This window comes from Papaver somniferum, chromosome 10 (assembly GCF_003573695.1).
Source record: "Papaver somniferum cultivar HN1 chromosome 10, ASM357369v1, whole genome shotgun sequence".
NCBI classification, from domain to species: domain Eukaryota; kingdom Viridiplantae; phylum Streptophyta; class Magnoliopsida; order Ranunculales; family Papaveraceae; genus Papaver; species Papaver somniferum.
This window is the reverse complement of record NC_039367.1, coordinates 166,503,346-166,512,246: the sequence shown is the minus strand read 5'-3', so window position 1 is coordinate 166,512,246 and position 8,901 is coordinate 166,503,346. Positions and strand designations below refer to the sequence as shown.

Below are 8,901 nucleotides of genomic sequence, written 5' to 3'. Positions count from 1 at the left end.
TTTTTTTTTTCTCATTTGGAACCAGTTAAAACAGTAGTAGCCAGAAAAATGACCAAGCGGACTAGGATCGGTTTCAAACGCAACCGATCCATCAACAGTTCCGTGGCAGTTTTGAAATCGAAAACCGAGGTGTATACGGTTTGGTCAATGGTTTTGCCTAAAAACCGGACCGACAGGACATTGTGCACCCCTAATAGTAAACTAAGATAACAACCATGATCCGTATGACACTAATCTAACCAATAAGAAACTAAAATGAGATCATTATCGGTTTCAAATGCCTACTTACAAAACTGACTTCTCTTTTGAACATGTGGTGGCCGCTTAAACTTGGTTGCTCAGAGAGGTTGTACCAACCGATTCATTTTTTAGTTGCTAGGAGTCGGTGCCTCAAAGTGAATAGCTACCTGAGCACTTTTCAAGCTGCTATATATGACTTGAAAGAGTGATGTAGCGAGCAAACACATTCGGTCGTGGCTAGATTTTAGACGACACAGGTTTGTAGCCGCCAAACTTTATGGCAGTTGCAACTTTGGATGCTTAAACCCTTAAAGTGACTAAAATTATGGGCTCTTGCTGGGATTTTGGTCGCTTAAGCCAGTTTTTCTTGTAGTGGGTCATAAGGTATATACGTGTGCAGCAAATACCTGCGAAAGACATCAGATTTGCTATTGGTCGAAATCCATCAGATTTGCTATTGGTCGACAGGACATTGTGCACCCCAAGTGTGAAGATTTATGCGGCAGTAAAGAAATCGTGCGGTAATGCTGAAACTCCCATGCAACATTGACGCACGTCAGATCCAAAATAAGGGGCTAGCTGTCTTCTACTATGTAAACTCCTATATAAGGAGCCAAGCATCTTTGTAAAAGAGAGAGGTCTTTTTAGAGAGCTAAGACAAGATATTTAGGAGAGAGAAAGATTATTTTCTTCCCAAGTTAGGGTTTTCTCATATCTTTGTACTTGTTCTAAGATTTTAATAAAAGTTCTTGAGATTCTTATGATGATTTCTTAGATTGTTCTATAGATTTTATTAAGGGTGTAGTTGTGAGATTTCTCGCAACTACATTTTTGGCGCTAAAAATCAGCTCAGATGATATACCCTGTTAGTGATATTGATTCAAAAACACACAAAAAAGTTTTCTAATATTCGTTTCTCATCGTATTGTTATCGATGTTTTTTTATAGTTTTACAAAAATTTAGATCCATAAAAACAAACCGAAAATTTACATCTCAAATAGTTATTTTAATTCATAATAGTTTCAGTTCTTCAGCGTCAAGAGAAAATATTATTCTAAGAAATTTGGTGAAACCATTGATTCCGCACAGATGGATGAAAGAAGTAACGCACCTAGAAAAGTCCAAAAATAGATCCAACAGAAGAACAATTACAGAAGAAAGATTGATGTTAAAACACAAAGCGAACAAATGGAAGCAGTAAGAATCATCAGAGCAATAGAGGGAAGCAGGAGTATAAAGTGTAACTCAATAACAAAAACGGCTATCAATGATTTTCATGCAGGAATCACAGGAAAAATACACAAGCGTGAATTTGAAGGAAGGAAAATCATGACGGTGGAAAAACTATCTCTCTTGAAGGAATGGGAAAAGCAGAAGATAACATTCGCATCAGATGAGATACCAGAAAAAAATCTAAGGCGAACAGATCCCCTGGTAGTTACAGTAACTGCGGAGCGAAAAGAAAGAAATGAAAGTGTGAAAAAAACAGAAGAATGGGCGATCAATAAAACCTTGGTAGGCACGGGTAGCTCGGTGGATATCTTATTTTATAAAGCGTTCAAGGGTATGGGATACAAAGATCCGGATATGACGCTCTCAACATACAAAATTCATGGTTTTAATAAAACGACAACAAAACCAAAAGGCGAGATAACCATGAGAATACTATTGGGAGAAATAGAAACGCATATAACTCTATGCGTAGTTGATGTATAATCATCATACAATATGCTATTGGGACGACCATGGGTGCATGCGATAAAAGGAGTAGCGCCAACTCTTCATCAATGCGTGCGTTTCCTAATACCAAGTGGAATAGGTGAAATCAAAGGAGATACTAGAAGTGCGAAAGTCTGCAGTGAAATAGATGTAAAGAATTATGAAGGACGCACAAAGAAGTGAAAGGATAGGTGAAGAAAATCAAGAGAATTAAAGAAGGAAGAAGAACTAAGAATATACATGATAAGAGCAAAAGAAGGGAAAGGAATACCAAGCGAAATTCCAGAGAAAGAAGGCGAACTGACGCACAAAATAAAAGAACCATCACCGTAAGGAGAATTTCACTGCAGCGAAACAAACAAAATACATCAACGTGGGGACGGAGGAAGAACCAAATATATTAAAGATTGGAACAAAGATGGACAATGAAGAAGAAGAAGGAACAATCAATCTCCTGTAGGAATATAAAGACGTCTTCGCATGGAGCATGGACGAAATTCCAGTCATAGATCCTAATGTCGCATGTCACAAGTTAGATATCAATAAGAACGCAGGGCTATTCAAACAAAGGATAAGGAAGATAGCAACAACATATCGTCCTCAAATAGAGGCAGAGTTGCAGAAAATGTTGGATGCAGGAATAATCAGACCAGCAAAGTACCCAGAATGGATAACAAACATGGTGGTAGTGTCAAACAAAAATAAAGGAATACGAATCTGCATTGACTTCAGTGACCTGAATAAAGCGTTCCCAAATGACAGCTTTCCACTCCCACATATACCGCAAATGGTACAGGAAGCATCAGGAAACGAAATATTATCACTCATGGATGGATATTCAGGGTACAATCATATACCATTGGCGGAAGAAGATCAAGAACACACGGCTTTCTTCGCACCAAGAGGATTATATTGTTATACTCGAATGGCCTTTGTTTTAAAAAATGCAGGTGCGACATATCAAAGAATGGTAGAAAAGTTTTTTGCGAAATGGGTGCATACGACATTACAAGTTTATGTAGATGACATGCTGGTAAAATGCAAAAAGGCGAAAGATCATGCTGAAAACCTGAGAGATATTTGAACAGATGCGGGATGAAAATAAACCCAGCAAAATGTATCTTTAGAGTAGCATCAGGAAAAAATTTAAGTTACATTGTATCAAAGCAAGGAATAGAAGTCGATCCAGAAAAGGTACAAGCTGTTCGTGATATGCCATCTCCCGCAACTGTGAAAGACGTGCAGAAGTTAAATGGGCTACTAGCCTCGTTAGGGCGGTTCTTTTCGCGCTCATCTAACAAGTGCAAATACTTTTTCAACATCTTAAAGAAGGGGACCAAATTCGAATGGACAGAAGAGTGCGAGAAAGCACTGCAAAGTATTAAGAACTATTTAATGAATTTATCTATTTTGCAGAAAGCAGAACCAGGAGGAGAGCTATTAATATACCTAGCGTCAACACCGCACACATTAAATTCACTTGGATCAAGGAGTTTAAAAACCAATATACTACATAAGCAAAACCTACATTGCCGCAGAGAAGAATTACTCAAAGATTGAGAAGCTTATCCTTGCATTAGTCTATGCAACACAAAAGCTCTGAATTTACTTTCTAACCCACAAGATTAAACTACTGACAAAAGATCCAATTGAATCAGTAATAAAGAATTCAGAAAGATCAGGAAGAATAGAAAGATGGAATGCACAAGTAGTCCACTTTGGGATCAAGTATGAAGTACCATCTTCACCAAAATCACAAGTTACCGCAGATTTCTTGGCAGAATTTCCATTAGAAGAAGACGAAAATGTAGAAGAGATGATGGACATAGATGAAGAACAAGGAAATCCTAAAGACTTGCTAACAGATTGTAACTCAAATAGATGGGAGATACTAGTGGATGGATCATCAAATGGAGAAGGAAACAGAATTAGAATAGTATTCATTTCACCAAAAGGGGCAAGAATGGCTTACTCATTTATATTGGAATTCGCAACCACCAATAACAAAACCGAATATGAAGTAGTGGTGCATGCATTACAACTAGCAATTGAAATAAAGCTAGAAGACGCTAGAATAACCAGTGATTCAAAATTGGTAATACGTCAAATATATGGAGTGTATAGTACAAATGATCCATCTTTACAGAATTACAAGAAGCTCGTTGAAGAACTGTCAGCAAAAATTCCAAGCATAAGTTGGAGGCACATAGGCAGGATAGATAACCAATTCGCAGACGCACTTGCGTTCATTTCCTCTATGTTAATATATCCAACAACAAGGTATATAAAGATACAAACGCTCTCTTCACCGGCAATCAAAAAGAAGAAGAAGATGACGCATACGTAATGATACTGGATAACGCAGAATAGGAGCATGTTGGTAAAGACGCATATTGGAGAGACCAACTTCATCTATATTTGGAAAAAGGAGAAGTCCCAAGGAACAGATTGGAGACGCATAAATTAAAAGGACGAGCGACAAATTACGAATTAAGAGAACGCATACTCTATCGAAGATCCTTCCTTAGACCATCACTCAGATGTTTAACGCGAAAGGAGGGAATGGAAATCTCAAAGGCAATACACTATGGAGACGCGGGGAATCATAGTGGTGGAAGATCCTTAGCCCACAAAACAAAGATATCTAATAGTTGCAACAGACTAGTTTACAAAGTGGGCAGAGGTGAAAGAAGTCCAACATATTCGAGATCGAGATGTCTTCACTTTCATATTTGAAAATATCATTTGCAGATTTGGAATCCCTGTACAAGTAGTCTTTGATAATGGAAAGCAATTTGAGGGCGAAAACATAGAAATGTTGCTTAACGCGTTCAAGATACAAAGTGGAAAATCAACTCCTTTATATCCGCAGAGTAATGGGAAGACTGAGGCAACTAATAAAACAATTGCAGATATATTTAAGAAAAAGTTTGAAGGACACGATAAAGGATGGTGTGAACAAGTCCATAACGAAGTATGGGCTTACAGAACAACGCGGAGAGAAGATACAGGAATGTAACCCTTCTGTTTAACATATGGAGTAGAAGGGGTGCTACCAACTGAAGTCATTATACCTACAACGAAAAAAGAAGCATGTGAAAAAAACTTAAACCACTACAAGAAAATGACTCTCTTGCCACACTACTTTGGCACATTTCTATGGATAATGTTGCAATAGGTAGGTTTTAGCCTCACAACACAATAGGTGTGGCATTAGGCAGGACTTTTTGCCACATCTACAAATAATTGAGGCAAAAAACTAACTTTTTGCCTCATGCATTTCAGTGATGCTGCAATAAGCTAAGCTCTTGGCACATAAATGTGGCAACAAGTTAAAATTATACTTAAAAAGATTTTTTTAATGAAAAATATGATTAATTGATAAGATATAAAGAAAAGAAAAAAATAGAAATTCAAATAAATGATGTCTTTAGCCTCACATGTGAGGCAAGAGGGGTTAAAAAAAGCACACCCAAGTGATCCAAAAGTTTTCACGAAAAAAAAAAATCTAATTAAAAAATCTTGCGCCAAATTTTCCTGCTAATGAAAACTAAATTCCCTCCTATAATTTTGGTGAAAATCAGATTTCCCACTAAAAACCCATAAAATTCGGCCACACCTCTTTATTTTCTAAACCAAAATAAAAACGATTTTTTTTCTCTAAACCAGTTTATATAGAAAACAAAAAACACTTTCTCATAACCCTAAAAAACGAGTCCCGTTTCTCAAAAAACTGGTCATTCTGAGACCGTATCTCAACTACACGAATCACCTTCTTCCACCTTAAACATAATCTCGTCACTCTGAAAGCCCTAATTTGGCGAACATCAAAAGGTATAGCCCTAATTTACCGTTTCTCTCTGATTAATCGAGAGGTTTTTGTTTTCTTTACTCTCCAAAGGGTTATAGCAGGTCATATTCTCACCCTTCTCTCTCAAATTTCAATTCCAAAACGGGTTTTCTTTAATTTGGATTTTTGATTACCTTAATTATTATTTTTATTTTTGTAGGGTTTCTTTCAGATGATACAATTTGAACAGGAGTGAGTAAGTTTTTAATCCCTTTTTGTTTATTTTTGCTTATAGCCTTATACGATTTCTGTTGGATTTAATGTTATTTGTTTTCTGGTTTGGTGTTGTTTATGTATTCAAAATTAGTGATCGACCACTAGGGGGAGTTTAATTTCCATAACCTCCGTGATGAGCTCAAGAAATTCTTGTTAGATAATGGCAATATGCAGTATTCTGGTTTTGTGTCTGTAATTGCTTATATCTGCTTCATATGCAAAGCTTGGTTTTAATTCGAGGAATATATGAATATTGAGGTTAAACAATTTAGTTTGCTTAATTTTTTGGTGATAACTTAAAAGTTTGAAATACAGTAACATATGAATTCATCCATGATAGATGTTTGTCTTCTACACATATATTCATTGAATTTCATCTATCATATATGATACCTCTATGATAGATGTTATTAGTCTTCTACACTTTGATGTGATGGAACCTTGTGACAGTAAAGGGTCACAGTGAAAAGAATATCCATCAAAGGTTTTTGATATACCAGTTATAGTGTTACTTGTGTACTTGTGTTGGTGTTAACACTCCAGTGGCATAGTGAGTTGGAAAAACACAAAACCATAAGGCTCGACTCTTACATATACTCATCTTTAGGGTTAGGATACTTCCATTTAATATATTATATACATAAGATGTATCATCTGGTTGATTAAGTAAATGCAAGGCATATGTGACAGCAGATTAAGTAAATGAAAGGCATATGTTCCTATGGTTGAGTAACCTGATTATCCTGATCTTTTGTTATTGGAAGCTTCATGTATGCCTGTTTTTTTCCTTAGTATTTCATATCCCCATTGGTTTGCCATGACTTTGTACTTGCTAATGTGGCATGTTTTTGTTATTCAACAACATTTATCTCACACTTGTATTTGACTTTTGGTTGGTGGAAAAGAGCGGATTATTTGAAAGTGCACTTTGCCGAAAGCGGGATTGAGATGCACCACCTACTTATCATGAAGGTGCCAACCATTTTTCATTCAACCCTCCAATCTTCTGTTTTAGTCACTTATTCCCTTTTAACTGATTTCATATTTGTTTAGCCTCTTATTGTACTTGAGCAGTTTTGACAACTTTATACGTTGTTACATCACTTATTGATTTGAATACATTAGTGACAGATTCTGGCCAGTGTATATATATACCATCATGAACATGAATCAGAATATTTTATTTGAATATATTAGTGACATTTTCTTGCACTTTTATATTTTGCGAACCAGCGTAAAGGGTCTTAATACTTAACCTAGTCCCAAGATCTGAAAAGTATCGAGTGTCCTAAACATTTTTTTTTCTTTTGGCAGATCATTTTTCTGACCGTGTAGATGCATTCTTTTGAAACTTATGATAAGTTCATAAACCTTCACCGTGGTATATATTCTGATTATACCTGATAGTCATATGTAATGGTTTATTGATAAACCAATTATTTTTTTATAAAAAATTGATTAATTGTAGAGCAATTCTGGTGCATTAGTCTAAATTACTGAACAAAAGGACGTCTTTTAGCCCTTGCAGAGGTTGCAGTTATAAAAATCAAGGATAATTACTAAATCTTCTAGGAGTTTAAAATAGACATCCATTTCTTAATTTACTATATTTGATGTGAAAATTTAATAGGTCATTCGTGTTGACTAGTAATAGAAGTTGTTATCTTTATTTATGTTCCCCTCTTTGTTTCGTTATTACTACGATGTTGCAAACCACAGTTATCCAATATAATAACATGTTTCTTGGTTTTTGCTTATTTCATTGGTACACATGAGTTGAGAAATTTATCGGCCCCTGAGGTTGCTGTTAAATACTACGCAGAAGGCAAGCTTAATGGAGACTAATCAAATACACTCTTCTGATGCCAGCAGGTGTTGTTAGAACAATATCGGTGGTTCAACTAGACCAAGCATTAGAATATGCAAGCTAATGAGGATAAAGAATGGTTGTGAGTCGAAATTCAGGTGAACTTTCTTAGCAACACTTTATATTATGTTTGTTTATTTTGTGTTCCACATGATTTATTTGCTGAATGACAAGTAGTTTTGTTGTATCTATTGCTCGTGGAATATTTAGAAATAAAGTTAAATGGAAAAGGTTTCACTATGCACCCCACGATACAAAGGCAGATTATTTTGCAGATAAACCCAATGCGTTAAACGAGGGGGAGTTGAAGGATCTTGTGAAATTTTGGGTTAGTGAAGAGCATCAGGTAAGTTCAGTCATCTGCTATGTATGGGTATGAGTTTAAGTTCTAGTAATGCATTCATGTCTAATTAATTCTGACTTGTGTTTTTGTAAGGTACTTTCCGATGGCAATGTCAAAGAGTAGAAACCGTTTTGTTTTTGTAAGGTATTTTCCGATGGCAATGTCAAAGAGTAGAAGCCTCACACAGTGTGCAGCAAAAACTATTCGACGCAAAGATGAAGTGGATACACAAGTTGGTGGTTACAGTCACCTTTCTCTTTGCAATTTTAAAGTATATTTCTCATATTTGGATTCGACTATTCATGGTTGAGGTACATTTCTCATATGTGTCTATGTACAAGTACAACTAGTAGATAGGAGTTAGTTAGGTCTAAATTGAAGTATAAAGTTTCTCTACTTTTAAGGTCAACTTTAAAGTCGGAGATTCTGTAAGTTAATTTGTTTCTTTTCTTATGGTGAAGTAGGATTTTTTATAATCTGTAACATAAATTTCTTTTTTGTTAATGAAATCTGAATTGTTTGTTTTAATTCAATCTATGTATGAAATCGATTTTGTTGTGCATAAATTATGACATGATGATTACAGTAGTCCCTAAATTTGTGAACGTGTTTTTGCCGAAGTCAAGCTGTTGCAGCAGCAGTAAGTAGTGTAGCAAAACAGTTTT

The 8,901-nt window shown here is 35.7% G+C and overlaps 2 long non-coding RNA genes across 2 annotated transcripts; both read left to right on the top strand.

Moving 5' to 3' along the window:
- The first annotated feature begins 5,653 nt into the window (after positions 1 to 5,653).
- LOC113317597 lies at positions 5,654 to 6,976 on the top strand. Its single transcript, XR_003343685.1, has 3 exons — positions 5,654 to 5,872; positions 5,971 to 6,006; positions 6,932 to 6,976. It is a non-coding gene; the product is annotated as an uncharacterized LOC113317597 (long non-coding RNA).
- Positions 6,977 to 7,899: 923 nt separating this feature from the next.
- Positions 7,900 to 8,695, top strand: LOC113317598. Its single transcript, XR_003343686.1, has 3 exons — positions 7,900 to 7,991; positions 8,104 to 8,239; positions 8,330 to 8,695. It is a non-coding gene; the product is annotated as an uncharacterized LOC113317598 (long non-coding RNA).
- The last annotated feature ends 206 nt before the right edge of the window (positions 8,696 to 8,901 follow it).